General features: G+C 37.3%; 1 protein-coding gene across 14 annotated transcripts in view; it reads right to left on the bottom strand.

Annotated features, from left to right (window-relative positions):
* TENM3 (teneurin transmembrane protein 3) overlaps positions 1 to 15,125 on the bottom strand; it is a 2,726,163-nt gene that overhangs the window by 1,053,535 nt on the left and 1,657,503 nt on the right. For 13 of the 14 annotated variants that reach the window (XM_074396660.1, XM_074396665.1, XM_074396667.1 and 10 more), the window contains exon 7: positions 6,476 to 6,638. The gene's annotated coding sequence lies outside the window, so the exon portion shown is untranslated. Of the gene's footprint in view, positions 1 to 723; positions 858 to 6,475; positions 6,639 to 15,125 lie in introns of all 14 variants that reach the window. The other variant, XM_074396661.1, reaches the window with a different exon arrangement.

Genomic DNA, 15,125 nt, shown 5'->3' with positions numbered 1-15,125 from the left:
AATTTTTTTTCCTACTTTTGCCTTATTAATATCCACAGACTATTGTCCCCACTTCCTTAAATACCCTATCTTTGAATCATCAGACTCCATGACCCTTTATAGGTATTCCTTGTAATCATCTACAGACCCCCCGGCCCCACCCCCAGGCCATTCACCTGCATTCCCTGGAGATTTTCTATCCTGGTTTACTCTCAGCCTTTCCAACATTACTCCTGCCAAAATCCTGGGTGACTTGAATATCCACACGGGTCCTTTCAACAGCCTGGCCTTTCCCATTTGAATACCAAAGTTCTTGGACTCCGGCCTCCTCCATTCTCCTTTAACCATTCACTCACACAGTTGCAGTCTAGGTTTTTTCATTACAAATAACCTCTCCATTATCTCTGTGTGCAGCAGGCTGTTAAAGTTCTTTCCTCCTGCCATTCCAGCTCCTTCGCTAGGGAACTCAGTCACCCCGCAGCTGCACTTACACTCTTTTGATCCTAACGTTATTCCTCTCCCCCTCTGTTATTCACGTATCCAGTTTCAATTCCACAATCCTGTACTAGAGTCACCTCCTCTCCCTTACTATCAACTCACTTCCTCCACTTGAGTTTCTAAATATTCATGTGTAAAACCCCAACCATTGTTAAATCCAATTCTCCGTCAACTCATCTGCACATGCACAGGTGAATGTCCTGAAGAAAACTACACAACAAACAAACCAAATTGGTGACCACTCACCTCCACAGTCCTTTTGTTCTTCTGGGTTTTCATATTATTTCCCCACTCTGTTTATTCTCCCTTCTCAATCACAATTTCATGCATTTTTCTGTATCTTCAGAGCTTCTCCACAATCCTCACCCTCGGCTAATGACCTTGTTTATAGCATTGAAAAAGAAACGAACAAGTGAGCTAGAAGAGATCTTCCCAAGCTCTCTTCTTATCTACCTCCCTTTCTGCATTTGTGCTTATTTATAGCAATTTCTTCGCAATGGCTCAGGCTGCACATTTGCTGTAGGCCTGATCCCCTCTCATGGACCTCAGAGACCTCAACAGTTCTTCCTTCTTTCTGGCATCATCAACTTTCCCTTATCAATGGAATCATTCCTAACAAATGTAACAACTATAAAACATACTAATACGTTTCTTTAAAAAAAAAAAAAGCTTTCTCCCTTCTCCTGTTTACAGCTACCGTTGCATTTTTAATATTCTGATTTCATAACAAAATTCCTTGAATGAGCAGTCTCACCATTTCCGTTTCTCTTCTCTATTCTCTTGGGCCTGTTTCAGTTCAGTTTTCTCTCTCACCACCAATGACCTAACATTGCTAATTTAAGCCAATCTTTCCATTCCCTGACGTAATGGTAGAATTTTACAAATGGCTTCCACTTGACATCCAGGAAATAAATCACCCTTTTCTGGTTTCCTTTTACTTTACGGACTACTCCGCAGAATCCTGACTTCTTAACATTGGGGTGTCCATGTTTTAGCCCTCTATCTTCCTTTCTTCTCTACTCATAATCACTCCTTTCATGATTCTACCCAGTCAGATGACTTTAAATACCATCTGTATACTGAGAATTCCTGAATCCCTATCTCCAACCAATATTTAAAGTAGACTGATAGATTACGTTGTTCACTTGAAATTTGCAATTAGACATCTAAGAGGCATCTAAAACTGGGCCGATCCAAACTGCAACCCAATCCACTTGTTCTAGTCTTCCTTACCTTCGTAAATTACAACTCCATCCTTCTAGTTGCTCAGACCAAAAACTTTGGAGGTCATCTTTGGCTCTTCCTGATCTCTCATCTCATACCCAATCTATTGGCAACTTCCGGCTGTTGTGCTTTCAAAATATATTTGGAATGTAAAACTGCTTGGAACCACTTCTTCCTCTACTTTTCTGTTCCAAGCTGCCCATGTCCCTTGCCTGGATTTTTGCAATAGTCTTCAGCTAGCATCCCTGTTCTGTCCTTCCTCTTGTTCAGTCTGTTTTTGAGTTTAACAACCAGGGGTATCTTTTAAAAATATCCATCAGATATTATCTCACCATAGTCAGAATAGTTATTAATTATTACAAAGTCAAAAAACAGATGCTGGTGAGTTTGCAGAGAAAAAGGATTTACACTGTTGGTGGGAGTGTCAATTAGTTCAACCATTGTAGAAGACACTTCAGTGATTACTCAAAGACCCAGAGGCAGAAATACAATTTGGCCCAGCTATCCCATTACTGGGTATATGCACAAAGGAATATAAATCATTCTATTATAAAGATACATGTGTCTATGTTCACTGAAGCACTATTCACAATAGCAAAGGCATGGAATCAACCTAAATGCCCATCAAGAATGGACTGGATAAAAAAATTGTGGTACATATAAACCATGGAATACTATGTAATCATAAAAAGGAACAAGATCATGTCCTTTGCAGGGATGTGGATGGATGTGGAAGCCATTATCCTCAGCACACGAATGCAGGAACAGAAAATCAAACACTGCATGTTCTCACTTGTAAGTGAGAGCTGAATGATGAGAACACATTGACACATGGTGGGGAACAACACACACTGGGGCCTGTTGGGAGTGGAGTGAGGAGAGAGAGAGCATCAAGAAGAATTACTAATGGATGCTGGGTGTAATACCTAGGTGATGGGTTGGTCTGTGCAGGAAACCACCATGGCACGTGTTTACCTATGTAACAAACCTGTACATCCTGCACATGTACTCCTGAACTGAAAAGCTGAAGAAAAAAAATCCATCAGATTATGGCATCTCTCTCCTTAAAATCCTCCAGAATTCCACATCCAGGAAGAATGTTCTTTAAAAGCTCCCCATCTTACATAGATGAAAAATTAAAATCTGTGAGTAGCCTTCGATTTTCTGAGTCTGTGACTATCCCACCACTTTTGCCCTGGTGCCCACACCCCTGCCTATTCCACCTCTCTGAGCCCCTCTGCTGCAGTTGCCTCATGAGTGTCTTTTCTGAGAGTCTTTGCATGAGCTGCTTTCTTCCCAGAACAATTTCCCTAGATATCTGCAGGGTTTCTTACTTCACCTCCTTCAAGCCTTTGCTCAAATATCACTTTCTGAGGAAGACCTTTCTTATTTACAAAAGCACTTCCAATCATCCTTCCCTATTTTATTTTCCTCCACAGTACTTATCACCATGTCACACATACACACATACATCTCTATTCTTATTTATTATGTCTATAGTCTGTTTTTCCATGAGAGCCAGAAAGTCTTTTTAAAAATAGCTGTTTTGGCTGGGCGCGGTGGCTCACGCCTCTAATCTCAGTACTTTGGGAGGCTGAGGTGGGCGGATCATGAGGTCAGGAGTTCAAGACCAGCCTGGCCAACATGGTAAAACTTCGTCTCTACTAAAAATACAAAAATTAGCTGGGCCTGGTGGTGCATGCCTGTAATCCCAGCCACTCTGGAGACTGAGGCAGGAGAATTGTTTGAACCACAACCTGAGAGGTAGAGGTTGCAGTGAGCTGAGATCCTGCCACTGTACTCCAGCACTCCAGCCTAGGCCACAGAGCCAGATTCTATCATATATATATATATATATATATATATATATATATATATATATACATATATATATACACACACACACACACACACATATCTGTTTTGCTAAATATTACAGTCCTAGCACCAGAAATAGTTTCTGGTACATAAAAAGTCCTAAAAAATTGTTGAGTTAATGCATAAATGATATACAGATATTTTTAAAAATATGCACTTCTATGAAAGAAATTATGAGAAAGTATAACTAGTAATTATTTTAGAGGAGAAAGAATTTTATAAATTTCTGTATCTTTTTTCTAATGATGTATATTGCTACTTTTCAGAAGTCAGAATTATAACAACACAAATTGGCAGCAAAATGATAAGATAGTTGTTACTTTTTTTCTATATACTTCCTTTTTTTTTTTTTTTTAAGCTAACAAATGTTTTAAATGAATCTACACATTTTAAAAAATTGCTGGTAAAGCAAGGACAAACAGCAGTGGAATAAGGAATTGCCCAGTTTAGTGAATAGCCCCTCATCTGAAGAACTATATGAATTTTAAATGAATAGTATAAGATGCCTAACAAATGACACAAGCAAAGTGATAAGTTTTCTGATTTGAAGTACAGAGAAGAATTTACTGAGGTTTGATTATATTATGTGTAGCAAGAGGATGAACCCTATTTCTCCTGCTATGTTCATTCCTGTATCAACTAATAATAATATGGTTGTGTGGTAATGTAGCAATGGAAAACACGGATCTGGTAGTCCATGCTCAGAAACAGAATAGACTGAGCTAGTTTTATTAGTTTGAGTGATAGGCTATTATATTAATGGTTCCACCCTAGGCAGGGTGGCCCTCGCTCGTCCTAGTGCTGACTAGGCCCCATTTCGTAATGAATGATGGCCTCTGTCAGGCACCAGCACTCTGATCTTCCAACACGTACAGAAAAAGAAGTTGCTAATAATTCAGGCACATTTTACCAACTTATATCCAAAGACATTGACAACGCAGTATTGTTAAAGCATGCTGAGTTTTCGGTTAAATGCATTAAAAATACTTGAACTCAAGTAGAATTATCTGCCAATACTATGAACATAAGGCTCCTTTTTTTAACTAATAAATATTTCTACAGATATGAGACTAATGAAGCACACAGTGATACTGTCTTTTCATGATTATTAAATACACAAATTCTCAAGAGATATTAATAGATTTAGGTCATCTCAAGCATAATTTCATAGAAAACCACTTCAAGTACCATGCCTTGCTTAGCATATAATCTATGATGAATGAATGTGGTATGAACACACAATTACAGAAAATAAAAATAAACACCTTGGCTTTTTGAGGTATATATTTCATGCTCATTATACCTAAGTAATTTTTAAAAACAGAAATGTCATATTATTATATTTCAGTGTCCTTGTTACATTGTATTGGATGCTGAGCTTCACCAAATAACAAAAAGATCTTAAGTCAAGAAGCTCTTCCATTTTTATTCCATTTCAGTCATAGAAAGACAGCCTTGATGCTAAAAGCATTTTATATTTGTTTAGGAGATCATCAGCTCAGGATTTTCTGGTATCTCTCAATTTTTCTCCAATTCAGCTTTTCTCTCAGGTAGTAATAAAGCTATTTTGATAGAAATGTAGCCATCTTATGGTTTTCTTTTTAGGTGGGACTTTGTATTTTTCCCAATTTTAAACAGTAGGTAGAGTAAAGTACAGCCAAGTGGAAAGTGAGCAAGTGTGGAAGCAACATGTTCTCCCGAATGCTTCAGGAATCCAAAGTCTGAATTCTTTTTCATTTTTGTTACTAGTTCATGGTGGTCCCTCCTACATATTTTCTGAAACTAAACTTGTTTGCTTCCACCACCTTTTTCTTGACTTTTTTTTTCCAGAGCTGATTTTTTGTAATGTGTAGGTTTGAGAATTTATTTATTATTTTCAAGACTAACTGTAGTTTTCTCTATTGTTTGGTATTTTTTCCTTTGGTTTTCATCATTTGCTTTTTCTACTTCCATTCATTTTATTGTATCACTTATGCTTAATAATTTCTTAAGCTAGAGTTCTTTCTGGTCTTCATTCCCTCATTCTCCTTAAAAAATGTATATAGTAAGACTCAAGTACCACTTATATTTTGTCTGAATAATACATATATATATATATGTATTATATATATAGTGTAACGTGTTAAATAAATATTCTGAAATTCTCCTATCATTCATATTTTTCTCAAAAATAATCGAAACTGAATTTTTCGATTATTTTTGTTAAGGTATTAAAAATATAATACCTTATATAATAATTGTTAAGGTATTAAAAATATCTGTCATTAAAAACTTCAAGATATAAATGGGGAAATCTAATATAGCATAATTGTGTTCATTTTTAGCAAATGGTCCTGTCCATAAATTTTATTTTAGACTACTAAACCACCTAGATCATGCCAAGTGGTTTATTAAATTTCATGGAAGTAAGAGCTTTAGTATACCTATAGATTTCATTCAGAATGAAATAAACAGAAAAGATACATTTCAGTATGTGCTTTGGCTGAGTCTGGGGATTAGGTGTGTTTACAGTTAGGTAAATTTCTGAAAACTAAATTCAGGGAGTAAAATTGGATTTGATTTCAAACAATCCTTCCATAGCATATGCATTGGTTGCTACGCAACACAATTTAATATCAACAAATGATGCCAAGTGATTTTTGCATACTGTAATTGGCTTGCAAGTTTTGCTGCTTGAAAATTGTGAAGAGAATGTGGTTATTTAAATTTCAATGGCTGTTAAAAATGCTAATTTTTATAATTAAAAAAAACCTACAACAAAAAGTGTACACCTTAAAACTGAAGAAAAGAACTGTCTTCTGTGATAATAAATGTACAACAGTCTGGAAAGTTCTTCTTCCACCCCTTGGGAAAGCACAGACCATATTGAGGTAACTTTTGATGCTGGTCTACTCACCTAGCTTCTCTGATGAGTTGGCTGTGGAAAGCCTATATAAAGGCAGAGCTCAATTAGTGTAATTTATGTATCCTTGGACGTCAATCATTCCTGTTGAGAGGTGGGACTCGTAGGCTCTCAGTGCATTAATTAAGAGCTCATCTCAGCAGAGCCATCTTTCTACCTAAGGACCAAAAAGAAAGTTTTAATTAGATTTTTAAAAGCAAGTATGTCATATATGAAAGCAAGTATAGTTCTTTAGTTGGTATGAGAGGCAACAATTCAAAGGTGCTCTTCTAGACAATACAGAGGACATCAGTTCCCAGTCATCTGTGACATTATGAGTAAGCTGGGAAGCCTCAGTCTTAAACATCGGGCTCGACCTTTGGACGATCACTTCATGAAATCACTGAAATTTTGACTATGTTGTTTCATTGCCAACGTAATTATTGGACCCCTGTCTAATTATAGATGCAGAGCTGATGCTGATTGAGTGCGATACAGCGTTGAGGACAGGCAGTGGTAGTTTTCTCTGATGGTTGGCTTTTTGTTCCAGGCTGGCTTCTGACTGAATATGCAATGGGCAATGCAATGCAAGTTCAGCAAAAGGGCGTGAGGGAACTTGCACAACACATCAATTTCATGGGTTCAGTGATGGAGTGAGTGTGCTCTTGCCGGCCATCCTAAAAATACAGGGACTCGGGAGAGATAAAAACTAGCCAGGCTCACTGGTGTCAGCTGCTTGAGAGAGGCTGTTCTCCTGGAATGGCTTGTGTGAGGCCATCAAACATACTCCTTAGGGCTCACTTGGGAAATAATAGATACATTATTGATTAAAATATTTATAAATTAGGGGAGGGAAAACAAAATTTAAAAGCTAGTTCAGATTCTACGAGGGAAATACATCTACTAATAGCTATTAACCCCTCCCCCTCCATAATTAAGGAGCAGGGTTCGGAAAGCATGCTTGGGAGAACAAAAACGAATGTTTGCCGATATCAAGAAAAAAGCAAATAGTGAACACAAAAGGAAAAACTACCGAACAGTCGAAACAGTACGTCACAGAAATATTGAATAAATTACCAAACCAAAATATTCTAAAAACATCAGCATTGGAAAAAGCAGAGGTACAAAATTTCTGCTTTCAGAAAAGTTATAGACAATGGGGACATACAAACCCAAGAATCATGAGCACAAAATAAATGATGTCATAACAGTAGGGGTGTTTCTAACCAACAGGACCAGTACGATGGGCAGATGTTTCAGAAAGCAAGGAAAGCCGTGGCTCAAAATAACAGAGCATGTGTTCCAGCGTTCCTCATTGGTGTTATATTTCATTTCATTTTTTCTAAGGGAGGGTGTGTAGGAAATCCAGTTACTGTACACACTATAAATTTACCACCTAACTAGCATACTTGACATGTACTGAATAACAGCAACAAACCTGACAAAAGAAACTATAGATTTTACAGGTATATGGCTCATGCAGTACGTTTCTAAATGATAGTGTGTGATGAAAACATTACTGTATGGACAATTTGTCAGAAGAATAAAGCTGGAAAATTGTAACCCATCATTTATGTTAATGTTCGTAAAGGTATTTTATAATCCTTTCTCAGCTCTTTCCCTTCACATATTTTTCCAGCTATTTTTTCTCATTTATTGTGCTGTATAATGTTTATTGCACAATACATAGAGTAGTACTCCCCAGATACGAGTTGGCAATTGTGTTGGTTACACCAATCTCATATACCTTATAAATTTATGTAATGCAACACCCTGCATTTGAGTACCATGACTGAGTCCTTCAGTGCAATTTTTAAAATTTGCATTTCAGCTAGGGTATATCCCAAAGTCAGATGACCACCTGGGTACATGATCTACTCAAGGATGTCTAAATGCTAATATTAACATATACAGTGTCACACCTTGTGGTTATGTGCAATTTATTTACCGCAGGAGTCTCTGTTTTCTAAGCAATGCTGAAATTATCTTTATGACAGACTAAGACAGAACATGTTAAAATCAACAGACACTGAATGCAGTTATTTTTAAAAGAGAAAAACCTCATGATGTGCCTCTTTACGTGTTTTCAGCGTTTCTCCCCCAGAAGTTACACTAGGTCTTGTGATCTGAAGACACCTTCCAGCGAGGTTGACCAGGGCCCCTCTGTTGTTTGTTATTTCCTATGGGCCATGTATTTTGATTAAGAGCCCATGCCAGTAGGAAAAGGCTTCAGAACAGCCAGTGCATATTTGTGCTTTTAGCCAAAAATATGAATTTCTTTATTGCTTAAATGTGTAGCTTCATACGAACTCATTGTTAGGATTTAGGGTAAAAGTAAGGCTTTCCCTGAATGAGAACTTTTTTTTCTACATGAAATCTTCTCAATGGAATGGGACCTTCAAAGTTCGCTATAAGTGGAGGTTCGGGTTAAACTGTCTAAGTGGAGCAATGTATCTGTAGTGGACTCTGGGATTTGCCCTGAAACTGGTGGCATGGTGCCACGGTGTTCCAAGGAAGAGAACTTGGTCTGTGTTTATAGAATGGCAGCCGATGGAAGACTTGAGTTCATCTCCCCAACCCTTGTTTTAGAAATTCACGTCATTTTTCAAAGATTCTTGTGGTTTACTAGATTGTTGACTTTGTCCAAGACTCTCACCTCCCCAGGAAGTGATTGTGTGTTGGGGGCCGTGTGCTTCTCCTGGTTTCCCCTCTTAGCAGCCCAGATGGTGGCTTCAGGACAAGAAAGCACACTCACCGCATCTTCCCCTCAGAGTTCAATGAGCCTCCCTAGTTCCTGTCAACATGGGACGGGCTGTTTTATGTATCCATTTGGTGAACTGGAGGTTTATAAAATAGTGAGTCCCCAGAGGGAATCATGAAGGCTCAGTGTGCTCCAATTCAAATTTTAATTTGTTCATGATTTACAAATAACCTAGTTGAGGTGAGGTCAGGATTATTGATTTTTTTTTTTTTTTTTTTTTTTTTTTTAGATGAAGTCTCGCTCTGTTGCCCAGGCTGGATGGAGTGCAGTGGTGTGCTCTCGGCTCAGTACAACCTCTGCCTCACAGGTTCAAATGATTCTCCCACCTCGGCCTCCCAAGTAGCTGGGATCACAGGCACCTGCCACCATGCCCAGCTAATTCTTGTATTTTTAGTAGAGATGGAGTTTCACCATATTTTCAGGTTGGTCTGGAACTCCTGCCCTCAGATGATCCGTCTGCCTCAGCCTCCCAAAGTGCTGGGATTACAAGCATAAGCCACCGTGCCCAGCCAGGATTATTGGTTTTTAATAATATTTTGGTCTATACACTCACATAAAGCTATGTGGCCCTGGAAAAACGAACATATTGTATATACTCAAAGAATCATTTTTTTCTAGGTAAACCAGTAAAATTTTTGAACATTTAGCTACCTCATTCAGAGAAACCAGTCATAATAGTATATATTAATGTCCCACATTTTCTATACTCATGAGACTTATATCCAAAGGGAAGCTGTCGATAAAATGGACTAGTTCTGTTGTCTTATCATTGGCAATTACATGAGAAAGAACAGGTTTATTATTGTTGGATGACCGCTACTCTTTTTGTGTAATCGTATCAGAAGAAATAGAAATTTATTTTTTCTTTTCTTTTTTTTTAATAGAGTTTTGCTGTTGTCACTCAAGCTGGAGTGCAATGGTGTAGCCTTGGCTTATTGCAATCTCTGCCTTCCGGGTTCAAGCAGTTCTCCTGTCTGAGCCTCCCAAGTAGCTGGGACTACAGGCACATGCCACCACATCTGGCTAATTTTTTTTTTATTTTTAATAGAAACAAGATTTCATCATGTTGGCCAGCCTGGTCTTGAACTCCTGACCTCAGGTCATCCGCCTGCTTTGGCCTCCCAAAGTGCTGAGATTACAAGCGTGAGCCACAATGGCCAGCCAAAATTTCTCATTAGAATATATTCTAAGAACAAAATAGACATTAAATTAGAACTTTGGGTTCAAAATCACACATGGCATTTATAGCAGAAACTGGGACTCCTAGAAGTCTTTAAATGACAAAAATACTGACTTTGAGTTTTTATAATTCAGTTGGCAATTGTGAAATTTGTTATTGGAGACTTTTTTATTTCTGTTAATGAGAACCCATACAACAAACTGTACAGATACAAATTCAATCTAGTAGCACCAAGGAAAGACAAGTCAAGTCTTGCTCTAGTGTTTACTAGAAAGTGTGGGCTTGCAGAACAGGAATCGGTTAGTGCTCTATAAAATCTATTTATTTAGATAGATTTTGTCCCAGGCCATATAAGAGAGATGTGTGGGTGGGTTATCAGTCTTTCATCTTTGACATTTTATTATTTAGTTTTCATGCTGAGATATTTTATTGTGTACGAGCCTAAAGGTTTTCTGCTTTGATATGTTTATAAGACAGAATATTAAATAAATGATGATTTAGTCCAGTATTGATGCAGCATTGCAGTAAGTTTATATATTTTAAAATTTTCCCAATTCTGACTGAGGAAAAATGATTAATTTGTATTGACTTCCTTGACATCTAAATTACTGGAGGGGCCAGGTGCAGTGGCTCATGCCTGTAATCTCAATACTTTGGGAGGCTGAGGTGGGCGGATCACAAGGTCAAGAAATAAAGATCATCCTGGCCAACATGGTAAAACTCCATCTTTATTGAAAATACAAAGCTGGGCATGGTGGCACCTGCCTATAGTCCCAGCTACTCAGGAGGCAGAGGCAGGAGAATCACTTGAACCTGGGAGGCAAAGGTTGCAGTGAGCCAAGATTGCAGCACTGCACTCCAGCCTGGATGACACAGTGAGACTCCATCTCAAAATAAATAAATAAATAAATAAAAAATAATAATAATAATTGGAAGGAAAACAAGCATCAAGTTTTATGGGCATTAGGTTATGTAGGTGATGTCAACTAATATCTGTTTATATGAGATTCTACAAGTACCACATTATTTTCTTGTTACTCTTTCATAAGTTTAATAACCATGGGGAAACATAAAGTACTCAATTAAGGACATGTTCTAGTGTAATTTTTGAACAAAAATAACTGCTTATAATAAAAATACTGGCTGTTAGTGTAACTTTAGAGGTAAAGCCACAGTGATGACAAACAGTAGAGTAAATCTATATTTATTTATTTTAAAAATAAGATCTAATTTTTACATACCCAGTTCTTTGCATGTCCTTGTAATTCTATATGTGGACATACTAGCACACCTTAGTCATGCTTGTTAATTGCATCTTTATTAAGTTTAAATGATTTTCTTTTAAAGAACATTGAGGGGGATAACTTTTTAATATTCAACAAGTATTCTATATTTTTAAATAATCTTGTTATGTCATGACATTTGAAAAGCTTTGCTTCTATCAAGCTGTTTCTTTGATGTTCCCTTAGAACCTGTGCAAAGAAGATTTTAAAGAAAGGTTTTGGTTATTCTATGTCCACTTTCACTCCATACCAGGCGTCCCCAAACTTTTTACACAGGGGGCCAGTTCACTGTCCCTCAGACCGTTGGAGGGCCGCAACATACTGTGCTCCTCTCACTGACCACCAATGAAAGAGATGCCCCTTCCTGAAGTGTGGCGGGGGCCAGATAAATGGCCTCAGGGGGCCGCATGTGGCCCGTGGGCAGTAGTTTGGGGATGCCTGCTCCATACCAATAGTTAAGATACCCTTAAGGCTTGTCTCTCTTATTCTCACATTCTCAACAACTGTAAGCAAGGAAAATAATAGCAGATAATTATTTTTCTGTGCTTTGGAAACTCTTGATCCTTTTTTTCCTGTGCTTTGGAAAATCTTAATCATATTTAGTCAGTTATACTTACATGTAAAGTATGAATCTTTGAAAATTGGTTTTCTGCAGCCAGCATCACCTAACCAACAAATTTGGTTATATATACATATATGTGTGTGTATATATGCATATATATGTTTAATACAAAACCCTAAAATCTTCACTTCTTCCATTGTTAGTACTAAGGAATGTATGTATATGGTGGTGATGTAGGGAGTGAAAACAAGACTTGATTTATTCATTCACACATGTATTTATTCAATTAATTTTCATTCAACTCCAAAACAAGTAGCAAGCACTATGCTGTGTTCTGGTGATAAAAAAATGAGCCAAGCAGATGAGGACCCTGCCCTCATTAAGCTTCTATTTTAGTAGATATATAGATAGAGGTGTTACCTAAGACCTCAAAGCATTTTACCCAGTCTTTACATTTACCTCTTTTATTTGTCATGGCATCCTGAAATATTTTCAATTCAGTAATGTTGACTTTCCAAAAAATTAGAAAACATACTTTGTATTGAAGTCTGATTTGCCCCCTAAGATGACTGAAAAAGCAATTCTAAATCACTTCTAGGCATTCAGCATAAAGGGAAATGTTCAAAGATATGTTTATGGCTTAATAATTAAATCTAGATGAATATGCCTGCTGGGAACTTCTGCAATAATAAAACAGAATGGCAGGTTCCAAACCACAAAGAAAGAACTTTTTCTTTTAAAGATTTGAGTGGCAGCATATTAGTATTTAATGGATTTTGCATTTTTAAATGCATAATGTGAGAATTCCTTGGGAAGAAGTTTTAACAATTATTCAAGTACAATCCAAACAGTTCTGAAAACAAAGAATGGGAAGAAGGTACTCAACTGTGTCTCTCTTCCAGGGACTCTAAGTGCCTGAAACAGGAAGATACAACTTTCTTGATTCAGATCTGGAGCCTCTCCTTTCCCCAACCATATGTCCCATGAGATACTTGGATACTTAGTCTTTTTCTGTCTTTTACAGACTAGTCCAAAGCTGGTAGCGTCATCTGAATAAGTGATGCTCACAAGAGGAAATGGACATCTAGAGACAGTATTGATATGACTCACGGATCTCAGTATGGTCAAGTGTTATCTAAGGCAGAAACGAGGAGAGTATAAGAGTATACATGAACACTTCTCTTGAGAGTCTGGTGAATTCAGTCACTCCTTTCTTATAAAACTGATCACAGAAAAATGACATTAGTCTCTAAGGATAAGCAAGAGCTGAGACTGTAAAGATATACAAAGATATACAGCCTAAATCAATAAGAGGTTTTGGAAAATAACTACATTTTAGGAACACATTTGAACATAAATAGATCTCAGAAGATTGGACTTAATATAGGTTTATATCCATTTATATCTATCTACCTTTCTTCATTTATCTATCTTCAGAAGTCAAGGAAAAAGAAGGTTCTACTTTCACCCCAGGATAGTAACTTGAAGAAACTGCTTATATAATGATTTTAATTCCAGAGGTCCAAAGACAAAAACGCAACTCCCAACCTTCATCTGCATTTTCAGGCCATATAAAATCACAACACTTTAGAGTACTCTCAGTACAGCTAGGCAATTGTAATTTGTGTCCATTCTCCTCCTTCATTTCCTTCTCAATAAATAATGGATAAAGCAACAACGGGTCTTTGCTGACTTTTTAATTCTTCTAATATACAAAAATTATCTCCTGGAAATAAATTAACGTCTATACAATCGTCTGCAAATGGTTTGAAAGTAATTTGGTGGTTCTTAAAATGCTCCATGTGTTCTATTTTATATTTGAGCCAATTAATCACTCCACTCATCTCCCCACCTCTCCCCACTTATCCCACCTCAAAACGCAAGCTCTGTCACACTGAAAAATAATCGAAGAGAGAGTCCTTCAATTATTTTTGCCCTTCTTTTCTTGGTTTGCTATCCAATTTTCTATTAATTGGAACTAACTGACATATTAAGAGAGCAAATGCAAATGTTATGCAAATCTGAAATGGAAAGCTCTTTTTACTGGAAACACAATTGATAACTATATAAATACAATAACTGTACTAACTACAGCACTACCTGATTGATGAAAAAGGTATCCTATTTATTATAATGGCTGCTTAGGCCTTTAAGAATCATTACGTTTTTATTCTACCTTTTTTGTTTGGAATCTTTAAAAAATGATGGCATTGCACACTCCTGTACATTAAGAAACTGACATAGGAGGCCGTAATTCCAGCACTTTGGGAGGCTGAGGCAGGCAGATCATCTGAGGTGGGCAGTTCAAGACCAGCCTGACCAACATGGAGAAACCTCGTCTCTACTAAAAAATACAAAAATTGCGCAGACATGGTGGCGCATGTCTGTAATCCCAGCTATTTGGGAGGCTGAGGCAGGAGAATTGTTTGAAGCCGGGAGGCAGAGGTTGCAGTGAGCTGAGATCATGCCACTGCTGTCAGGCTTCCTTCAGATTGCAATGAAAGCAAATTGGAACATTGAATTGAGGAAAACCACCTGATATGCAAATTATATACAAGATAATTTTTTTCTTGGACTCATATTCTGTTTCCATTCCCATTTAGTTTTAGATATCTTCTGCATTTGAGAATTTAAGGTAAGTTTGAGATTGATACATAAATAAAATGCAGCCTGGCCATATCCTATTCATCCTATGCTCCCTTAAGTTATAGAACTCGCCGTGGTGCCCAGAGAGGTAGGACTTTTAGAACAATCATTTTCCATGTAAAATTTATTCGTAAACATGTTCGTTTGTCTCTTAACTACTTTGTTAATACATAGTACAGAGGACTACGCTGGCTTTATTTTCCTTTCTATGTGTACACCCAGCAAAGAGGACA

The sequence above is a fragment of the Saimiri boliviensis genome, chromosome 3 (genome assembly GCF_048565385.1).
Source record: "Saimiri boliviensis isolate mSaiBol1 chromosome 3, mSaiBol1.pri, whole genome shotgun sequence".
Taxonomy (NCBI): domain Eukaryota; kingdom Metazoa; phylum Chordata; class Mammalia; order Primates; family Cebidae; genus Saimiri; species Saimiri boliviensis.
Note: the sequence above shows the minus strand (reverse complement) of the source record. Positions and strands in the feature narration are given on the sequence as shown.